At 31.1% G+C, this 19,877-nt stretch overlaps 1 long non-coding RNA gene and 2 pseudogenes across 2 annotated transcripts; 1 reads left to right on the forward strand and 2 right to left on the reverse strand.

Annotated features, from left to right (window-relative positions):
- Positions 1-4,265: 4,265 nt before the first annotated feature.
- On the reverse strand, positions 4,266-5,931 carry LOC149880239 (uncharacterized; annotated as a pseudogene).
- An 8,119-nt stretch (positions 5,932-14,050) lies between these two features.
- LOC149880240 (uncharacterized) lies at positions 14,051-16,408 on the forward strand (annotated as a pseudogene). Its single transcript, XR_016446100.1, has 3 exons — positions 14,051-14,540; positions 14,947-15,178; positions 15,307-16,408. The product of XR_016446100.1 is annotated as an uncharacterized LOC149880240 (transcript).
- A 1,066-nt stretch (positions 16,409-17,474) lies between these two features.
- Positions 17,475-19,367, reverse strand: LOC149880241 (uncharacterized). Its single transcript, XR_016446327.1, has 3 exons — positions 19,124-19,367; positions 18,979-19,024; positions 17,475-17,577 (listed from the first exon to the last, which is right to left on the reverse strand). It is a non-coding gene; the product is annotated as an uncharacterized LOC149880241 (long non-coding RNA).
- Positions 19,368-19,877: the final 510 nt, after the last annotated feature.

Below are 19,877 nucleotides of genomic sequence, written 5' to 3' on the forward strand. Positions count from 1 at the left end.
ACAATAGATTTCTTTTTCTTCAAGTTCGTTAAGTACTTTTTGTTTCAACTTCTGAGTCATGGTATTCTTTAAAACAAGTGTTAAGAGTTTTCTTTATATCAGAATGGCTACAGAACTTTCTAGAACTTTACAAATTAAAATCATATCATTGTGTTTCAAGTTTTGTTTGCGAAAATAGTTTTAATCATTAATGGTGGGACTCATTCATTTTTCATGTCATTAGACATATGTGTCCACCTGGTGTTTTTGGTTGACTCGCTCTTTTCTTCGTTTGAATGCAGCGTGTTTGAGTCGGGTAAAGCTTAAAGATGTTTACAATTTTCTTCATCTTCCCTCCTCACAATAATCTTAGAACCCTAATTGAAAAGAAGAACGTTTATCAACCTTAAAGCGTTCTGATCAACCTTAAATCGTAATGAGAAAGTTTTAAAAAAAACGAAAAAAAAAAAGATTGCAAAGTTTTCATATTGTCGTAAAAACCATTTTACTTTTAACACTTTAAAAACAAAAGTTGTTCGAGATATAGAGGCCAAAATAAAATATTTCAAAAGTAATTTTTAAAAAAGTGATACCGTTGACATTCTCCATGATATTGACCAAAATATAATGATATTTGGTTACTTTTTCAAACAGGTATTCTAATATTTTGTTGTGCTAAAACTTCTCATGAACCCTGAGGAGTTTTCACGGCAATCTTTTCAACAGTTTTATTTGGTTTCCAAAACCTGTTATAAGTTTAACTTTGTTTTTACTTTTGAGGTAAATTCATGAATAAAAATTTTATTTATGCACAGAATGTTTTTTTTAGTTACCGTTTTTACCAGCCCAAAATATCATGCCTAGCAGAGAAAATAACTAAAAATATCATGCCTAGCAGAGAAAATAACTAAAACGACTGTTTGGAGCTAATGGAAAACATTGTCCATGTATTTACCTTTTCATACCTACTTCACTATTAAGTCCTGACCATTTATATCGACTTAAATATAAACCACTTTCATTAGTTTGAATTTCACAAACTGAACTGCCAATTTTGAGGTGAAGCTCGCTTCCGATTACCAATTGACTTTTTAGCACTAGCAAGAACGGATAGAGCACCAACTCCAAGTGCTGGTAATAAAGGTTTTGCAGTAGCTGTTAAAAGACTAAATGCAATTCCGGCTAGCATACCTAAATACCTACCTTCAATCTTAGTAATTATCCCTACTTGAGTTTTGCTCATTTTAATAGTAAGACTTTTACAATTACCAAATGTACTTTTAATTTCTTTTAATTACGACCTTGTAAGAGCAAGAACATCTGGGTTAGTATCTATATTGTATATACTTTTTTGTAACTTTAAAGTTTCATTTTTTTGGAAAACTGGCAGGAAAAATATGATTGATGAAATTTCAATAACTTTATATCTAGAAAATACATTTGCGAAAACTGAAAAAGAATCCTTAAAGTAATATCCATGATAATTTGAATAATGTTTACTGTTAGGATAAGAACAGAATTTTAAGATTCTTGAAATTGTGAGGCGGATCTTTTCTGTTCGTTTCTTTGTGTATTTTTAGGGGGTTGCTTTTAAAGCACTATATGATAACTTTGTTTCACAAGAAGAGCTTCCAATTGTGCTCAATGAACTATCAATGTATAGACAAACGAATGAAGGGGACAAAAACACCAAGGTGCTAAAATGTCGCTTCTTAATAATGGGTGAGAAGAAGCTGTTAAGGAATGGAAAAGAGTCTTGGTAAGTGCCAAAATGTATAAAAAGAAAGAATTCATAGCGAGGCACTTGACACAAAAGATTGTTGATTGAAAACGTAAAATCATGTTACATGAATACAAAAAAGCGTGTAATGCTATGTAACGTGAGATGTGTTGTAAACAATTACCTTTAGTAAAAAGAATGTCTTTATTAAAGATTAATAATGTTGAAAAAAAAAATCAGTTGATCTCAGAATATCTTAAAGTTGAACAAGATGTTAAAAGTATGTTCATGAATGAAGAATTAGGTGAACAGATGTGTACGCAAAATGAGCTGATGCTTAAAACCAATATGGTAAAGAGTTGGTTCCGATAAAAGAAAGTCTCAGTGGTCTCCAACGCTCAACAACTGAAGAGAAAAAAATCAAAAAAAACTTACCAAAAGCGATTAATTGTGTACCAGACTACAAGTCAAAACCAATCGGAATTGAAGCGCAAGACACTCACCATGTAACTTGGTTAGGAGTAACTTGGTCGAAGTTCCTAAATTTAAAAGTATCAAACATTTTCAGATTCTTTTTCAAGTTCTTTAGCAAGACTATTTGAAAAAGTTTGCATGGAATAGGCTGATAGAGCTTTCGTCATTCAGAAAAATGAGAAAGACGGGAAATCATACATTAGAGATACTATGGCCAGTTTTTCAAATGATGATATTATTGTGATAAAAATTACACAAGCACACAAGATTTTTGGAAATCGATTATGATGAATATACTAATCAAAGAAAAATACCAAGACCAAAGTTATGAAAATTCATAAATAAATTGTGAAAAAGACTTTGTTCTCTCCTTAGCGCATTCATAAATAAATTATGAATGCGCTCAGGAGAGATCAAAGGAAACCAATATCCAAAAGAAATAGGTAGTTGTAAACGAAGATTTATACTTAGTACTATTTGAAATGAGTAATCTACTGGTAAAGGTATGATATCATTAAATTTCAAATCTACTGGTAAAGGTATGATATAATTCAAAATTACATTTTTACTTAGCGATCCAAATGCATCAAAGGCAGTCTTGATGCGGTAGTAAAAAATGTAATAGTATCATTAAGTGATGAATTAGAGTCATAAAATAACCGTGCTTTATAATAACTGTTCGTTAGCAAAAAGAATTGATTCAAAAGAAAATATGTTTATGGTGGCGATGGTTTTTTGATAGCGTTTCCCAGTTACTCATGAGACTTTTAACAAGCATGAAGCAAACCAAAAGGTATCTGCAGTAATGGATGCTGCTTGGCAATTAGGTATTGAAGCACCATATGTTAGTAAGACTGTTGCAAAAGTTTCGGTAAAAAGATGATTGATAAAGCTGCATCTAAGGTGCTGACACCTAAATACTCCATGTGTACTTGAAAAGTATGCTTGAATACCAATGGAATTACCTTTTCCTAATGAAATAGCAAATAAAGCAAATGGTATTTTAGATAAGTATGACATAACTGCAGCGTGAAATGTGCAAAAACGTTCGGATTCAAAAACAGGTTTAACACCCATGAATGCATTGACAGATATAAAAAAATTGTTAAATGGTAGAAAGTTTTATGTTATGACTAAATCACCAAAATAATTAACTCGTTTTAACTTTCGTAGTGCAGATTTGGATTTTGTAATTACAGTTACATTTTTACCTTAATATAGCTTACATTTTTATCTTAATATAGCTTAAATGAACATTTCAAACTATTCTGAAATTCTTTTGAAAGACTAAAGTGTTGAGTCGTGAATATCGCTCATATGAGCCAGAGAATGGTATAAAATCAAATAGCGCTAATGATCACGCTTAAGAGAGACTTTCTGTAAGAATCAGGCAAAAATACAACTTTTTTAGAGTGACCCTCTTCAAAATCACTAATTTTTTTATATGTTGTTGACATTCACGCTAGAAGCTCAATTCCAAAATTTTTACAGAAAATATTCATTGGTTCTCTAGATATTGGATTTCAAAGTTTGAGTAAATTTTTAGAAATATTGACTAAATGGTGCGGTAAGCATTTTTAAACTTAAAAAAAGTACAAACTAAATACTTTAAATTAGGAATTGCGCTTGATTATTGTTTATTGGCTAGTTTAGACTTAAAAATTATAAATTAGATAAAACAAAGACTTTGGCCTGTCTAAATATCACGCATCAAAAGTACGCCAAAATTTATTTTTAGTCTTTTTGAATCTTCGTTTTCATCTAAAGCCGCGAGAATCCCATAATTTTTTTTTTTAATTACAAATCTTCAACTAGTTAATTACCTTAAAATATAAAAAAAACTATGGGCAAGTAAAGGCTTAATCGCAAAATCCAACTGAAAAATGAAAGTTTAGTCATTTGGCGCATTTTTCGTGACCACATAATGGCTAAAGCCCTGGGTTTACAAGAAATAGTATAAGAGAAACGTGAACATTGTTCTTTTAATGATCAGATAGAAAAATAATAGTTGTGGGGTATGCGCATATTTGATAGTTATTCAAAAAAGCATACATGTTGTTTTACAGTTAATTTCTTAACTTATTTTTTAAGCTCATTTGTTCATTAATTTGTTAGCGTCTTCAAAATCATTTGTTGTTAAGAAGTAATCGCCAGCTTGATTAATTGGAGTCGGGGGACTTATTTTACATAAGATGCTGTCATCAGAATATACAACGCTATCTTTCTGGTTAGGCCATCGATAATAATTTTTTCCAAAAGATACACTTTTCATGCAGTCAACTACAATACCGTCTTCAGTTATCTGAAAATATTAAAACAAATTTTTAAAAATCTATGAATAACATAATGAAACATAATACTTCTATAAAAAATAATGATTTAAATTTTAATATTGTTATCAATGCTATTAGCTTTTAACTTTTTAGTTTTCTCGTTTAGCTCTGCGATAACTCCTGGATACCATTGATTTTTGAGAACAATTGCCACCCAATCATCTTTCTTCCATATAACAGAAAGTTCAGTTGCTAGTTTATGTATATCTTCTTGATATTTCTTGGCTTCTTCATCTTCAAATTCATTGTTATCATTTTCTTCAAAAGTCGGTGCAGTCAATTTTCCAATTCTTAACAGATTACTCCATCTAGAAAACAAAGATCTTATTTATTGGCTTGAAACGAACTCATCCGCGGTAAGATATTTTCTTATCAGTGTATTAACTTCTTCTGATGACATCTTCTTTCCTGTATTTTTTCCATTTATGAAGTTTTCACTAAGTAGTTTTTTCTGCTTTATGGAAAAACGAAACGTCTTTCTTGTTGGTAATGCCCAACCTAAATTTTTGAACTTTTGAGAGTATATATTGTTTATTGGGGTAGGTGTGATCTTAACCGATGCGGTTATACAATTTGAATCAACTTGCTAAGTTGCTTTCATCTTTTCAGTGTAAATCTTTTTTACTTTATATTAAGAAGAAAATTCTTCAGATCTTTTGTGCTGCCCTATCAACATATGTCCCTCTAACTCGATAATTGTTTCAAAATATTCCATTCAACCTGTCTCCTGGCAAAAATGTAGTGTTTTTAAACCATAATTTCTTTTGTTATTTTTTCCCTGAGTTTTTCGCTGAAAGTTTCCTTCAGTACTTGTGAATGGAACAATCAATTCAATTGATGGTTCAACTGAAAGGTTTTTGTATAGCACTTTAACTCCTTCTCCAATTTCATAGTATCGCCACAAAGTCATGTAGTCTTCTTGGAACTCATAGGAGTGGTAGCTGCTTATATTTGGAATTTTAGGACCAGTTCATGACCAGTAACATGCTCAATTTTTGCAACGCTAACCAAAGCGTTTTCGATGCCATATCCGTATTTCACTGCTTTTGCAACATCTTCTGCTGTTACTATGTCATTGCCAGCATCTACATAACTTCTCAATATTGTTTTAGCGGATGCACTTTCCCTATCGTATTGGTCTTTTCCACAGCAAGGCTCATTAAAGTCGTACCGTAGAAGTTTAAAATTCTTATTTTTGCAGAGCTTGTACATAGATTCGACTGAATAATTAGCATGATAACAGTTAGCATTATCTGACTTCGCAAAAATATTTACTATTTCTGGCTCATCTAGGCGAAACTGATTTAGAACTGATTCAGCAATAGAGATAACAGAGGAAACACCTTGATCGCATCGATACACAAATGTTAGGTAAACGTGTTTTTTGAGAATGTTTTTTTTTTTGTAAAAAAAACATCTATGCATACTGATGCCTTTCTTTCCAAAGTAGTCCTTCTGGCCCTCTCGAAATTTCACGGGTAAAATTTTTTATGAATAGCCTTTCAACCAAAATGCTGATTTGTCATCTAGTTGTTTATATGCATCATTTTTTGGTTTTTTTTTGCTGTGCATCTCATAGTAAGTGCTTCATATACTCTGTAATGATGCTTATTAAAACTTTAATGTCATATAATACATCATCACCAACATTATTTTCATTTCCTATTTGGTTAACTTCATCTAAAACTTCAAATAATTCATTGCATTCATAGAATACAGAATCATTCAAAATGCTACATGATTGCAATTTAATGTTTTTAAGATCAGAAAGGGCAAATCTAGTTGAATGTGTTGCAATTTCATTTTCCAAATCGCTGCAATGAAGCTTACATTTAGTTTTTAAATACCTTTTTGATCTTTCGAGTTTCTCAACAGTTGATTTTTTATTGAACATAGTTGCAAATTGTTTAAGTGTTGCAAATGCGTTCATCTCAGCAACAGCCGTGTCATTTAAACCAGCAAGACATTTTCTTTGAAAAGGTTTAATTGCATTTAGTATTCGCAATAAACTTGATTCGGACAGAGGTTCGTATCCAATTTCTTTGCAGCTTTCGCAATATAAAGTAATGGTATGACAGTTTTTTGCTGTTAAAATAGCACGGGCTACAGTTTCAACATCACCACTGTCATACTTTATTTTGGAAACACCTTAAGAAACTTCTTGTAATAATCCACTTGAGAAGAGAAAATCTAAAAAATGCTCACATTTTGGAATTGAAAGTCTACTTCTTGTAAATAAACTTTTTGGGGGTAGTACAAACCCATTATGCAAGGATTTCCATTTTCTGGCAAGTTCTACTTTATATTTTGTGCATGTATATGTGTCGCATAAAAATTGCTTTGTGTATTTATTATGATCAATAAATGACAAAATTACCAGTTGACTTGTTGCGTCACTGTTGTTATACATTTCCACGAGTTTTTCAATTTCATCCGGAATCTGGAAAAAATTGTTATCGATGGCCTAACCAGAAAGATAGCATTGTATATTCTGATGACAGCATCTTATGTAAAATAAGTCCCCCGACTCCAATTAATCAAGCTGGCGATTACTTCTTAACAACAAATGATTTTGAAGACGCTAACAAATTAATGAACAAATGAGCTTAAAAAATAAGTTAAGAAATTAACTGTAAAACAACATGTATGCTTTTTTGAATAACTATCAAATATGCGCATACCCCACAACTATTATTTTTCTATCTGATCATTAAAAGAACAATGTTCACGTTTCTCTTATACTATTTCTTGTAAACCCAGGGCTTTAGCCATTATGTGGTCACGAAAAATGCGCCAAATGACTAAACTTTCATTTTTCAGTTGGATTTTGCGATTAAGCCTTTACTTGCCCATAGTTTTTTTTATATTTTAAGGTAATTAACTAGTTGAAGATTTGTAATTAAAAAAAAAAATTATGGGATTCTCGCGGCTTTAGATGAAAACGAAGATTCAAAAAGACTAAAAATAAATTTTGGCGTACTTTTGATGCGTGATATTTAGACAGGCCAAAGTCTTTGTTTTATCTAATTTATAATTTTTAAGTCTAAACTAGCCAATAAACAATAATCAAGCGCAATTCCTAATTTAAAGTATTTAGTTTGTACTTTTTTTAAGTTTAAAAATGCTTACCGCACCATTTAGTCAATATTTCTAAAAATTTACTCAAACTTTGAAATCCAATATCTAGAGAACCAATGAATATTTTCTGTAAAAATTTTGGAATTGAGCTTCTAGCGTGAATATCAACAACATATAAAAAAATTAGTGATTTTGAAGAGGGTCACTCTAAAAAAGTTGTATTTTTGCCTGATTCTTACTGAAAGTTTCTCTTAAACATGAAACTACAAGATATCTATACTCATCCAAGGAAGAATTATCTAATATTTAAAGGTAGACTAGCTAAAGCTAAGAGAGAAAATTATGCTAGTGCTGGCAATGCAACTCTTTCTAACAATGAATTGATGTGTTTTTTTACTAACATCAAGTGATTACTAGGAGATAAAGAAATCGAATCATCTAATCATCCAGGCCAGTGTTCAACTATGCTTGGTTTACTAAAACATACTGATAACAAGTCTCATGTATTGAATCAACAACGGCAAAGAGATGCATAAATAGTATTATCTGTTGCTGGCAACTCTTCTTTTGCTGTTAGACATGTATATATTTATCAAGGTCAAGTTCTGATTAATACATTTAGTTTAAAGGTATAGTTACGTCCTATCTTCGGATTATGTATAAATTATCTTAAGGTTGTTCATGATATTAAGCACGCTCTTCCCTTAATAAGAAAATCAGGTGATGGTGCCATTACAGGATAAAACATAGCAGACGCTAAAAATTAACACTTGATGGAATATATTTTGGATTTCTCAAGTCAAGCCTTCTTTTGATGAACAGTTTAAATTTCTCACTGAAATAGAATGTAAAGTAACATTACCGTTAGCTTAAGGAATAAGGCAGTGATCGTGCGGGTATAACAGGATCATTTAACTTTACTGGAAGTCTCTCTATAAAATCAATACCAGCGGTACCAAGTTACATTGTAATTGCTTTCCAAACTCAGGGGCGTGTCTAGGGGATGTCCACTACGTCGCTGGACATACCCAAAGTGTCTATATGAATATATATATATATATATATATATATATATATATATATATATATATATATATATATATATATATATATATATATATATATATATATATATATATATATATATATATATATATATATATATATATATATATTTCACAACTTCATTATTTTGCTGAATAAATATGATGCGTCGGTAAATAGAAGCAAACAGAGCGAATGATTATAGCAAACTAAAGCAATAATTAAGCAAAGTATACAAGGTTAATTGTTCGAACGGATGGTAAGAAGTTATTAATCCGGGCTAACAATTAGATTTACAGTTTAGTATTTTATTATAGTGCTTGTCAAATCGAGAACGGTCTATAGTTTATTAAAAAAAAAAAGATTTATATACTTAAACGGAGGTTGTTTTAATTTTTGACTTATATAAATTAATAAGAAACTTAAATGGACATACCTTTTTTTATTAAGTTATAGAGTACTTCATTTTTTAAATATTTTCTTTTATTAATTTAAAAAAAATAAAAGTAATTATTTCTTAGAGAACAAATTCCGGACTTCCCTTTCTAATTACACCCTGAGTAAAGTTTTAGTCAAATTCTATTGATATTTATCATCAGTAGGAGAACACTATAGTTAACAACAAGCATATATTAAAATATATCAATGGACATCCCCAATTATTTTATACAAAGCTGTGTATCTTTTTAATTACTTGCATTTTGAACAATATTAAAAGGAAAGAAAGGGTTTAAAATATTAAAAATTAAATTCGGACTTCCCTTAGTACATACACTCTGTTTGGTATGCATTTATTAAACACTTATTAAACATAAATTTTAGACAGTTTAATTATTCGCATAAATTTCGACCAACTCTCAAGTTCAAATAACTCTCCAAACAAAATGTTAATCGGAGTTAGTCCATTGGAAAGAAAGATTGGAAAAAAATATTACTTGTTTTAAAGTCAATAATATTTGGATGTTTGTCTATAAAACAAGTAATATTTTTTTGATATAAGAATAGTTCGTGTGTAATTGTTAAGCGTTGGTGCTGACTATGGTTATCATAATTTTCTTCTAAAATAGATAGCGTGCGAAGCGATGATGCTTGATAATGGTTAGCATCATGTGCGATAAAATATTGGGCGATTGCTAAGCCGTCTTACCTCACATATGTGTTTGTCAATGAGGAAGGGGGGATGCTAAAACTTAACATTTTTGGGGAGGGGTTAAAATTGCGACTTACCCAAGAAAATTCCTGTACATGCCCCTGAAACTAGTCATGATAATGATCAGTTTCAGACTCCATCATTCTATCGTAATGAAAACTTGACAAATGCTTACGCAGCATCGATTTTAACTGGATCTCCTACTGCTGACTATGATATTCATTTTGCATAACAAAAGTTGGGTCGCGCGTCTGGTGACTAAATACCATTCAGATCAGAGTTTACAATGCAGATGAGCATGTATCAAATCCGAATTTAACATAATCTAATTTAAAAACGATTTCCCCACCGTTTGTTTTTGATGTAAGTAAACAGGTTTAGTGGATAAAGTCATCTGTTACTGAAAACCATGTAAAGTTCTGTTTTTCACCAAATGCTCTCGCTGGAGCACAAGCTTATGCTGTTGTTATTAGTGACAGAACTAAAAACCGTCAGCCTAATAATGAGAAGTTTAGACTGCTGTTTTGATTCGAAAATAAAATCGATTGCTTAATGAAAATGATTAATTAAAATCCAAAGATTTAATACATTAGTTTTATTAAGTAATGTATCACATTTTGATGTTAAGCGGGTGTGCAAATCCGAAGTATTTCTCCAGCTCGCAAGCATTCCAATCTGGAATAAAGTTTATGTATATATAAAAAAAAGATAAAGCCAAGAGTTGAAAAAGTTATTTAAAGATAACCTAAAATGAATAGTCTAATCTTAAAAAACAAAAAATGATATACCAGTAGGATTTGAACTGCTCAGAAACAGTCGTATGAAGTGGCGAAACGGCTTTTGACAAGAAACTTTTGTTAGCACAATTTGAGCGGATTTTATTATGAAGGAAATTGAGAGGATTTTGAGAAGTATAAATTGTATGTAAAAGCTATGTAAAAGAGAGAAGAGAAAATTTAGAACTGTAATTTTAAGTTCGGTGCGTGTAAGCTACACTCCTCAATAATAAAACTTAGTCGGATTCAGTAAAAGGATATTAAAAACAAAAGTTCCACTAATGAATATTGGTTAGCTGACGAGCATACCTCAAGCGGACAAAATATTTTATCAATAGCTTAGTGAAGCAGACCAAGCACGAGAAATCGCAGACGGTTCGCCTGAAATTCTGTTGAAAAAGGAAAAGAAGTTGATTTTTGTCGCTTGCACAAATTTCTCAGTTTATATGTAAGAGATATAGGACAAAATTGTTTAAGGATGTTTGGAAGTGCATTAATAAATATGGAATTAATGTTGAGAATAGTTGTTGTTCGAACCAAAGATAAATCTCAAACTTTCATTTGGTATGAACTGAAAAAACGGTCTTATAAGAAATGGGAGACGGTAAAAGAATCATGAAGTGGTGCGTAGGAGTTTTGCGTAACTGGTTTTTCATGACCTAGGCCAACTTGATTAAATTAACAAACCTACATTCATCTGGGGAGCGAATTACAGCATTATTAGATCAAATGGATCAGACAGATCTAACAGATCTTATAATATAATTTTATGTGATGACAGATTAAACTCAAAGTCATCAACTGTAAAAGAATTACGAAGAGAAGCGAAGGAGTGTAGCGTAACTGGTTATTCACGATTAAGAAGGCTGAGGTCATTAAATTAACAGATGAACCCGCTAGATTAAACCCACGCGCTACTAACATTAATGATAAGTAGATTTCTCAAATTAACTCTTATATTTGAAAGGGTCAGGGCGAAAACAGGGGATGTCAGTTTTTGACAATTTTGAGATTTTTTTATTAACATGTTAAACAAATCATAGGCTGCATTCTATATTGAATTTTTTATTAACATGTTATACAAATCATAGGCTGCATTCTATATTGAATTTGAAGCAAAAAAAAAAAAAACTAAGGGGAAAATTTAGGGATTAAAGAATACCCCTGCTCAGTGCCGGATTAAGGCTTTGTTGGCCCTAAGGCACATTTTAGTAAGTGGCCTGAAAATACAGATAATACGGACTTTCCCACAAAAAGAAGAAAAGTAAAATTTAAAAAAGAATATTTATTAGGCAAAAACTACATAATTTAAAATTTTCGCGCTTTTATAACTGCAAACTTGTCAATTTGTTCTTTGAAGTTGGCTTTGTTGAGCAAATCACTTTCAATACACAGAAGTGAAAGTACAGAAAGACGCCGTTGAGCCATTGTTGATCGTTTTGCATCTTTATTTCTTTTCAATTGAGAAAACGAACGTTCTCCTGAACAATTGGTTGACATCAGACATAAGTAGATCCGGAGTGCTATTTCAGTATTTGGAAATGCTTGATATACACCAGAATTGTGCAGCATTTTAAACATCTTCTGAGCACTTGAATCAACTTGATTCTGTGCACTTGATCCTTCTTCACAGTTTCTCTGTTCTTTATACCAGCACATAAATTGTCGAAATTCTGTTGGAAAATCAGAACAAAGGTCTTTCGAGTACACAGTAACCATTCCTTTAATAGCAATGTCAATATCTTCATCGGTCATGGAGTCATACTCAGTCAAAACTCCAAATCTCTGCAGCACAATTTAGTAAGCTTTAATACGTTTCTTTAATGCATTTTTCAGCTGATCGATGATGACATAGAAGGTATTGACCTTGAAGTTTTGCTGGCTTGACATCCCTTCCATAGCATCTGCGGCATCTCCGTCATTGATTTGTCTCTTACGCTTTGGTTGTCTTCGACTTTCAGATTTATATGTGCTGATTTATATTTACATGTATAGTGTATATACGTTTTCTATGTTATAGCAAGAACTAATTTATAAATTAAAATAATATTAATTAGAATATGTAAAATGGATATGTGATATAATAATGATTAAACATATTGTTTTATGTATATATGATAAAAAATCATACATATATATGTAGATAATAATGTATGAAAGTGAAAGTCAAAATGAAAGTCACTCAGTATAGTTGAGATACATGGATCTAATCCATATTATATTAGTGAGCTTTATTATATTAATATCAACAATAAATAAAATATGTGACAAATATGTTTTGATAGAAAAGTTTAAAACATAGCATTTTGAACAAAAAAGCTATACCCAGTTCTTTCTGCAGTAAATATGATGCTTTTTTCTTCTTTAAAACTACTAATAAATTTAAAGGATTACAATTTTGCTAAAACCATTAATTTTATTACTACGCTTTGTTATTGTTTACGAAAGAGTTCCACTGTTTAAAACAAATGTTATCGAATTTCAAAAATACAAAAAAACACAATATTTTTCGAATATTTTATTTGAAATATTTTAAATCAATATTTTAGAAGAAAAAAATTATCACATAAGAATGAATTAGTTACAACTTTTGACATCGTAAAATTGATATATGAACAAAATGTGTATAATAATTGGAATAATTATAATAATTTCATCAATAAAGATAAGACATAAATATAAATTTATGTATAAATTTTATGTGGCCTGGATTTTTTGCTGGCCTTAAGGCATGTGCTTCATTTGCCTAAGGGTTAATCCGGCACTGCCCCTGCTATGTAAAAGCAGGGAATGCATAGACGATAATTTGTCTGACTTTTTTTCCCATGAACTTTGGGAAGTCAGACGAGAAAACTTTGGTTATTTAAAAAAAAGAATAATGGCGAAATATAATTACGTTTCGCATGTTTAAGGACGGGGGTAATAAACTTTTTAAAAATCAACTATTTTCAACCAATTATCAACCATTTTGCCAAATATAAATATACGTCGAATATATTTTGTAAACCCGTATTTTGAACTTTCAAATTAAAGTTTTTCACAGCCTGTTGGTCGGCAAACAAAACAATCTATGCCATTGCTGAGAGCTATTAAAGCTTCTTTTTGGTAATCCTTTAAAGATATAATAAAAGATAAATCACAAACTGTTTTAAAAGCATACTCTAAATTATCCTTTTCGTTTGTCATATTGCTTCTGAATAGCACTGACAATTTAATTAACTAAATTTTGGCGCAACCTTTAATTAACCCCCCGAAACTTTACGATATTTCATTAAGATCAGAGAAAAGCCGCAGGAACATATTTGTTCCAGTAGATGAAAAATTGCATTAGCGCAAAAACCAAAGTTTTCTCGTCTGACTTCCCAAAGTTCACGGGAACTGCCCAAAGTTCAAGGGAGCTGCCCAAAGTTCCCGTGAACTTCCCAAAGTTCACGGGAAAAAAAAGTCAGACGAATTATCGTCTAGGAATGTATTGCTGTTGCAACCGTAAAAGCAGGAATGTTACATATTTTTTGTTTTGAAAAGGATAAATACGGCCAAAAAAATAATGGCAGACGCATATCCTGAAATCATAAAAAAAACTTAGAAAAAGATAAGTAAATGGGAGAAAAGGAGATAGTAAAAAAAAAAAATGAAATTTTCAGGTCATATAATGGGCGAGTCTTATAACTGCATTCGTTTAAAGTGTTTTAAAGTTATTAGTTTACAAGATAGACAAACAATTTTGGACAAGTTTAATCAAATATCATGTAAAGACCAACAGGATGCTTTTTTGACATCGATTATAACTCCAATGGAAGTGAGACAAAGAAGACCTAGAATACGAAGTAATGAGAAAGATTTGCACCGCTATTCTTATCAATATCATTTATTAATAGCAAGAGACTCCCTTGTAAAAATTCAAATCTGTTATAAAGCATTACTTTCTATATTTAACATAAGCAAATCTAGACTTGAAAGAATACAGAAGGTCTTAACAACGGCTGGTAAGTAATTGTACATTTTCATAAAGCAAGTAATTTTTTTTCAAAATATTTTCAGGGTACACACAAACCTATTTATTGGCAAGTTAGTGCAAAAGCAAAGTCAAAACTAATAAAAAAGTTGTCAAGTACATTATTAAATGTTTATTGGATTATGATTAAAAAAATGTTCATAAGTTTTTGGTATAATATACCACCATAAACCAATGAGCATATATTGGATTTTTATTTGTAATTTATAATAAAACTAGAATAATTTAAAGTTTCAGAATATAAATATAAAAATGTTTTTCAGCCTAGTAATCATAATCGTCATATCCATTTTCCACTTTCAGTTTTAGTTCTTTTAGTTTAAGAATTGGTTTGCTCTCTTTTTAAATTCTGTTAAAACATATTACTTTTTTTAAAGGAATGTCACCCAAAGATTAAAGAGGGAAACACATGAACCATCCTCGAAGTTTTACAAAAGACAAAAATGAGAGGATCATAAATCATATCCAATCTTTTAGAGGGCAGCAGTCTCATTACTCTCTCAAAGATTCTAAGAAAGTCTACCTTCCTGAAGATTTTAATCTTAGCAAGATGCATGCAATGTATTTAGAAAGTCACTCAGGTGAATCCTGTTCAAGAGAAAGTTATTGGTAAGCAAAAAAACAAAACAAAAATTTTTTGTGGCTGATTTTTGAGCAATATTTATAACATTGTAGGTAGTTCTTATTTATCTTAATAATATCAAATTTTATTAGTATTATTATTTTTTTATATTCAGATGCATATTTAATAAGAAGTTTAACATTGCCTTTGGTAACACAAGAAAAGACACATGTTCAACATGCGATAGATTTAAACTAGATTTGTCAAATAGTCATCCTCAACATGAACTAGAAAAACTTCTAGCTGAGCGAGAGCTTCACTGGAGGAAAGGAAAAATTTTTTATGAAAGGAAAACTGTTGCTGTACACAGTGCACACTCTTTGACCTGGTTTGCTGCAATTGCGTTTGATTTTTGGAAGAATCTTCCTTGCCCTAATATTACAACCAATGACACATATTACAAACTAAAACTTTCTTTGTATACTTTTAACATACATAATCTGGGAGTTAATAAGGTTTACCTTTTTTCCTATGATGAGACAATCGAATGATGTAGCATCAATGTTGTTGCACTACTTTATTAAAATCCTGTCTAAAGTAGTTATTCACCTTCAACTCTTCTGTGATTCATGTCCTGGACAGAATAAAAATTGGACTATGCAACGATTTCTTCACTACATGGTCTATCTTTTCCTATTAGAGGACATTCTTATATGGAATGTGATCTAGGCATGATCGTAATCAATCAAAAGATGCATATAGACACTCCAGCTGACTGGCGTAGGCACTTTGAGGATGCAAGAAAAAGCCCTTCTCCTTTTCATATGATTTCAGTTGAAAACACTATGCTGCTAAATATAAAAAAGCACATTAGAACTTTATATTTTACCTCATCTCCAATTCAAACTCAGCCACTTCGAGAAATTGTAATTTCAAAAACCCACCCAGATAAAATAATTTACAGAGATAGCTGGAATGGACCATTCCTTGAAGTTACTGTCACAAAACCAATTAAAAAGAAGAGAATATTGTTGGAGCCCCTTCAGCCTTTAAACAGAGTCCTCATACCTATTTCATCAGCAAAGTATAAAGACCTACAACATCTCGAACTCTTTTGCAAGCTTGATGCACAAGAATTTTATGAATATATTCCGTATGAAAGAGATGGCCAACCATCTCCTGTAAATAATTACTCTGACTTTGATGAAGAAGAAATTGAACTGTAAAACTTAAATTTAATCTTGTTTTTTACTTTTTGATTGATGGTATATATCATATATTCTTGTTATCATTCTTTGAAATGTATAAGTTCGTTGAATACATATATTCGTATATATATATATATATATATATATATATATATATATATATATATATATATATATATATATATATATATATATATATATATATATATATATATATTCTTATATTCTTTATATATTCTTATATATTCTTTTGAATATTCGTTGAAATAAAAAGTAACTTAAAAAAAAAAGATATTATTGGTTTCTGAAGGGATATTAGAGCTTAAATTGCTCAAAAGTAACCCGAGTTTTAAAGAAATGTGTTGTGCAAATCAAAAACAGGTAACGTCATATTTAGAGACAGGTTGCAAAATTCAATAGCAAACCAACAGTTTTAGTAAGTATTTGAAAACATTACATTTTTTCATTCATCCTAAGGTCAATAAAAAAAATAAAAAAATCAAGATCAAACTTCTTCTTGTAAGATTAAGGGGTAAAGGAAGTCTTTGAAAATTGATTTTTGAGTTTTCTCAGTTTGCGAAAAACTGACATCCCCTGTTTCTGCCCTGATCCCTTCATTTATAAACTGGAAATATGATATTGCAGTTTTTGGGATGTGTGGCAAGATAATATTGATGAAAAATAGGCGAGGTGGCGAAATACTAACAGAGAAGATGTTAACCATGATCCAAACTCTCTAAGAGAAAAGGTTGAAGAAAAAAGTTGAAAGCTAAAAATAGAAAATCAAGGAAAAATAAATCTAAAAGAATATTTCTAATCCAAGAGCAGATGTCTGCCTTTAAAGAGATTAAAAATGTAATAGTTGTTGATGCAGATGAATTACAACGAGTTAAAGACGAAACTTATGATCCTGTATCTTTTCTTTCAAAGCAACAACAGCTATAGCTACCATTTATTTCAAAAATAAACAAAAAAAACCGAGCCGAAACCAATTTTTAAATGTATAATGCAAAAAGAGAGTATTTTTAAGAGATAATGTGATTTCTGAAGAAGTTGATTTTTATGCTAAAGTAGAAATAAATTTGGAAGGAACCACCTTAAACATTCATAAAACTCACAATAAAGACACAATTAATAAAAATAGAATTTTATTTCAATTTCTCTAAACTCTTCATATGAAAGAAAGGCAACAATTTTCGGAACAGCCGGAGTAACCTTCTTTTTTGCACATAAGAAAGCTGTAAATGAAAAAAAACAATAAATCAATTTAATTATTCTTAAATTTTAATTTTAGGGCTTTAGAACAATTAGCTAATAGTTGTATTATCACATGCATGAATACTAAATGCAAACAGAGCCGTCAGGATACGGTGGGCAAGATAGATATTTGCCCAGAGCCATCCGCTAATAGGAGCCCACATAGTGGAGCATATAATTGTTTTAAAATGGCTGATCAATCTTTGAGCAGTAGCACTATTCTCCAAAGAGGCTCAGAGCGGGCGTTTTCATCGGAGCGCTCTGATTCTGAGGAACGATTTGTACCTAATAAACCATATGAGTAAACATCTGTAAAGTCCATATTTCTCTCAGGAAGCGCTTAAAAGTGACACAGAAAGTGTAAGAAAGTACCTTCTGCACTTCACAGAGAATGGACTTTCTTCCAGTCAAATAAATGCTGAGCAGACTGCAAAAAAACTAGACAAATAGAAAAAGATTTCAAAAACATGGACCAGAAGAACATCTACAAATGTTTTGTTCTAAGTCAGTAGAAGAATTAGAAACTGCACAGTCCAAATGAGGCATTTAGAAGAGAATTTATTCTTCCTTTAGTGGACTCAGCCCTCAGAAGTCTCAAAGGTTGCTTTGCAAAAATGGAAGATGAGTATGGACTGTATAGTTTTCTGCTCTCACTGGAAAACATCACACAAACAGATATGGGGAAAAAACTGATAGAGAGATGCAGAATATTTGAAAAAGCATTTCAGCATTGAAATTGTTTAGCTATTCACATCTTTCTCGACCACGTCTCATCCTTTACGCAAGACACGCTGAACTGTGAGTGAGCAGCTTCTAGAGTTGTACTGCAGTCTCAGCAACTTCTTGAGTTGTACTGCAGTCACAGTTGCGTCAGAAGAAAGAAGCTTCTCTGCTCTAAAACTGATCAAATCAAGCCGAGATAATCCATGTCACAAGAGAGGCTCAAATGACTTTTGTCAAACAGTTTTTTCTGAGGTGCTAAATGCTTTGCAAAGCTTGATAATCACAGCAGAAGGCTACGGAGTAAAATGGTATGCAAGTGCAAAATTATATCCACATTACTTGTTTGTGCACGTTGTAAAGTTCTTTTTCCTTTTAAATTATATTTTAAACTGCTTGTTTTAATTAAGTTGTTAAAACCTGATCTAGAATTGAAAATTTGATTAGGCTATGCATGTTTAGGTGCACTGCATTGAAAATTAATTATTTTTGATATAGGCTCCCGTAATGTCTAGAAACGGCTCTGCATACAAGTATCGCATATAAAAATATTGCATCAAAAAGTTACAGTAACTGAACTGTATCAAAATGAGAAAAAGTATAAACATCAAAAAGTTTTTCACGCCATTTAAGTCTTATATGGGAAACAAAAATTTTCCTACCACAGAATGTTTAACGGATTTTTCTCACAACGAGATGGTAAAACCACTAAACAGAAAAAGAAAAAAGTTAACTCGCTGAAGCTGCATGAAAGCAAAGGATTAAAAGTTTTAATCGCAAAACAGGTAGAGAAATTATTCAACATACATGTTCTTTTTTCAATAAAGTCATCGTTGTCAAAATCCTCGTTATAATCATTTCTGCGACCCTCAATTGCAATTAATGCAATTGCAAGGCAGAATAGAAATACAATACAACTTTTCATCACGGCTAACAGATTGTCAAAACCAAAACTTAATAGCAATCTCTGTTCACGGGTGTAGTTGGTTTAAAGAGCTGTAAACAGGTTGAACCAAATCCTTTTTCAATGCACCTTTAAGTTGATCTTAAAATGTTTTGTTTAAAATCCGCTTTCTTAATTTTCTAAGGAACCGAAGAATGCTAATGATAATTCTGAAAAGAATGTTGACACCAGATTACTTGAACTCAGATCCCTCTTTGAAGTTATCTATCTCGACATAAGGAAAGGGAGTTTGGCGAAACAGAACCAGTTTACTAGCATTAATCTCATCCACTAGATGGTTTGTTAGGTCTAGCGCACCTCTTTCTCTTTTTTAAAATCTTAGATGGCTTATTAATTATTCAAACCTAGTTTCTTTTTTAAAAACATCCTAATGAATTTGGCAAAGTTATCAGCAGTTGGTAAATTACAACCTTATAGCTTTCGTTTTATCGCAGCGTTTTTCCTTATCAAGTACTAAAATTGCCGAATTCTAAGCGATATGAATTTTCCCGAAAGAATATGAAAAAACCAAGATTGCGCACTTGCTTCGCGGTGCAAATTACTAGCTCCCGTTTTTGATATATTTTGTTTTAGCCTCAATATCGAACTCGAACAACT

This window comes from Hydra viridissima, unplaced genomic scaffold, assembly GCF_058129835.1.
Source record: "Hydra viridissima isolate aposymbiotic clone 2 unplaced genomic scaffold, HvirCarnegie_v1 scaffold_13, whole genome shotgun sequence".
Taxonomy (NCBI): domain Eukaryota; kingdom Metazoa; phylum Cnidaria; class Hydrozoa; order Anthoathecata; family Hydridae; genus Hydra; species Hydra viridissima.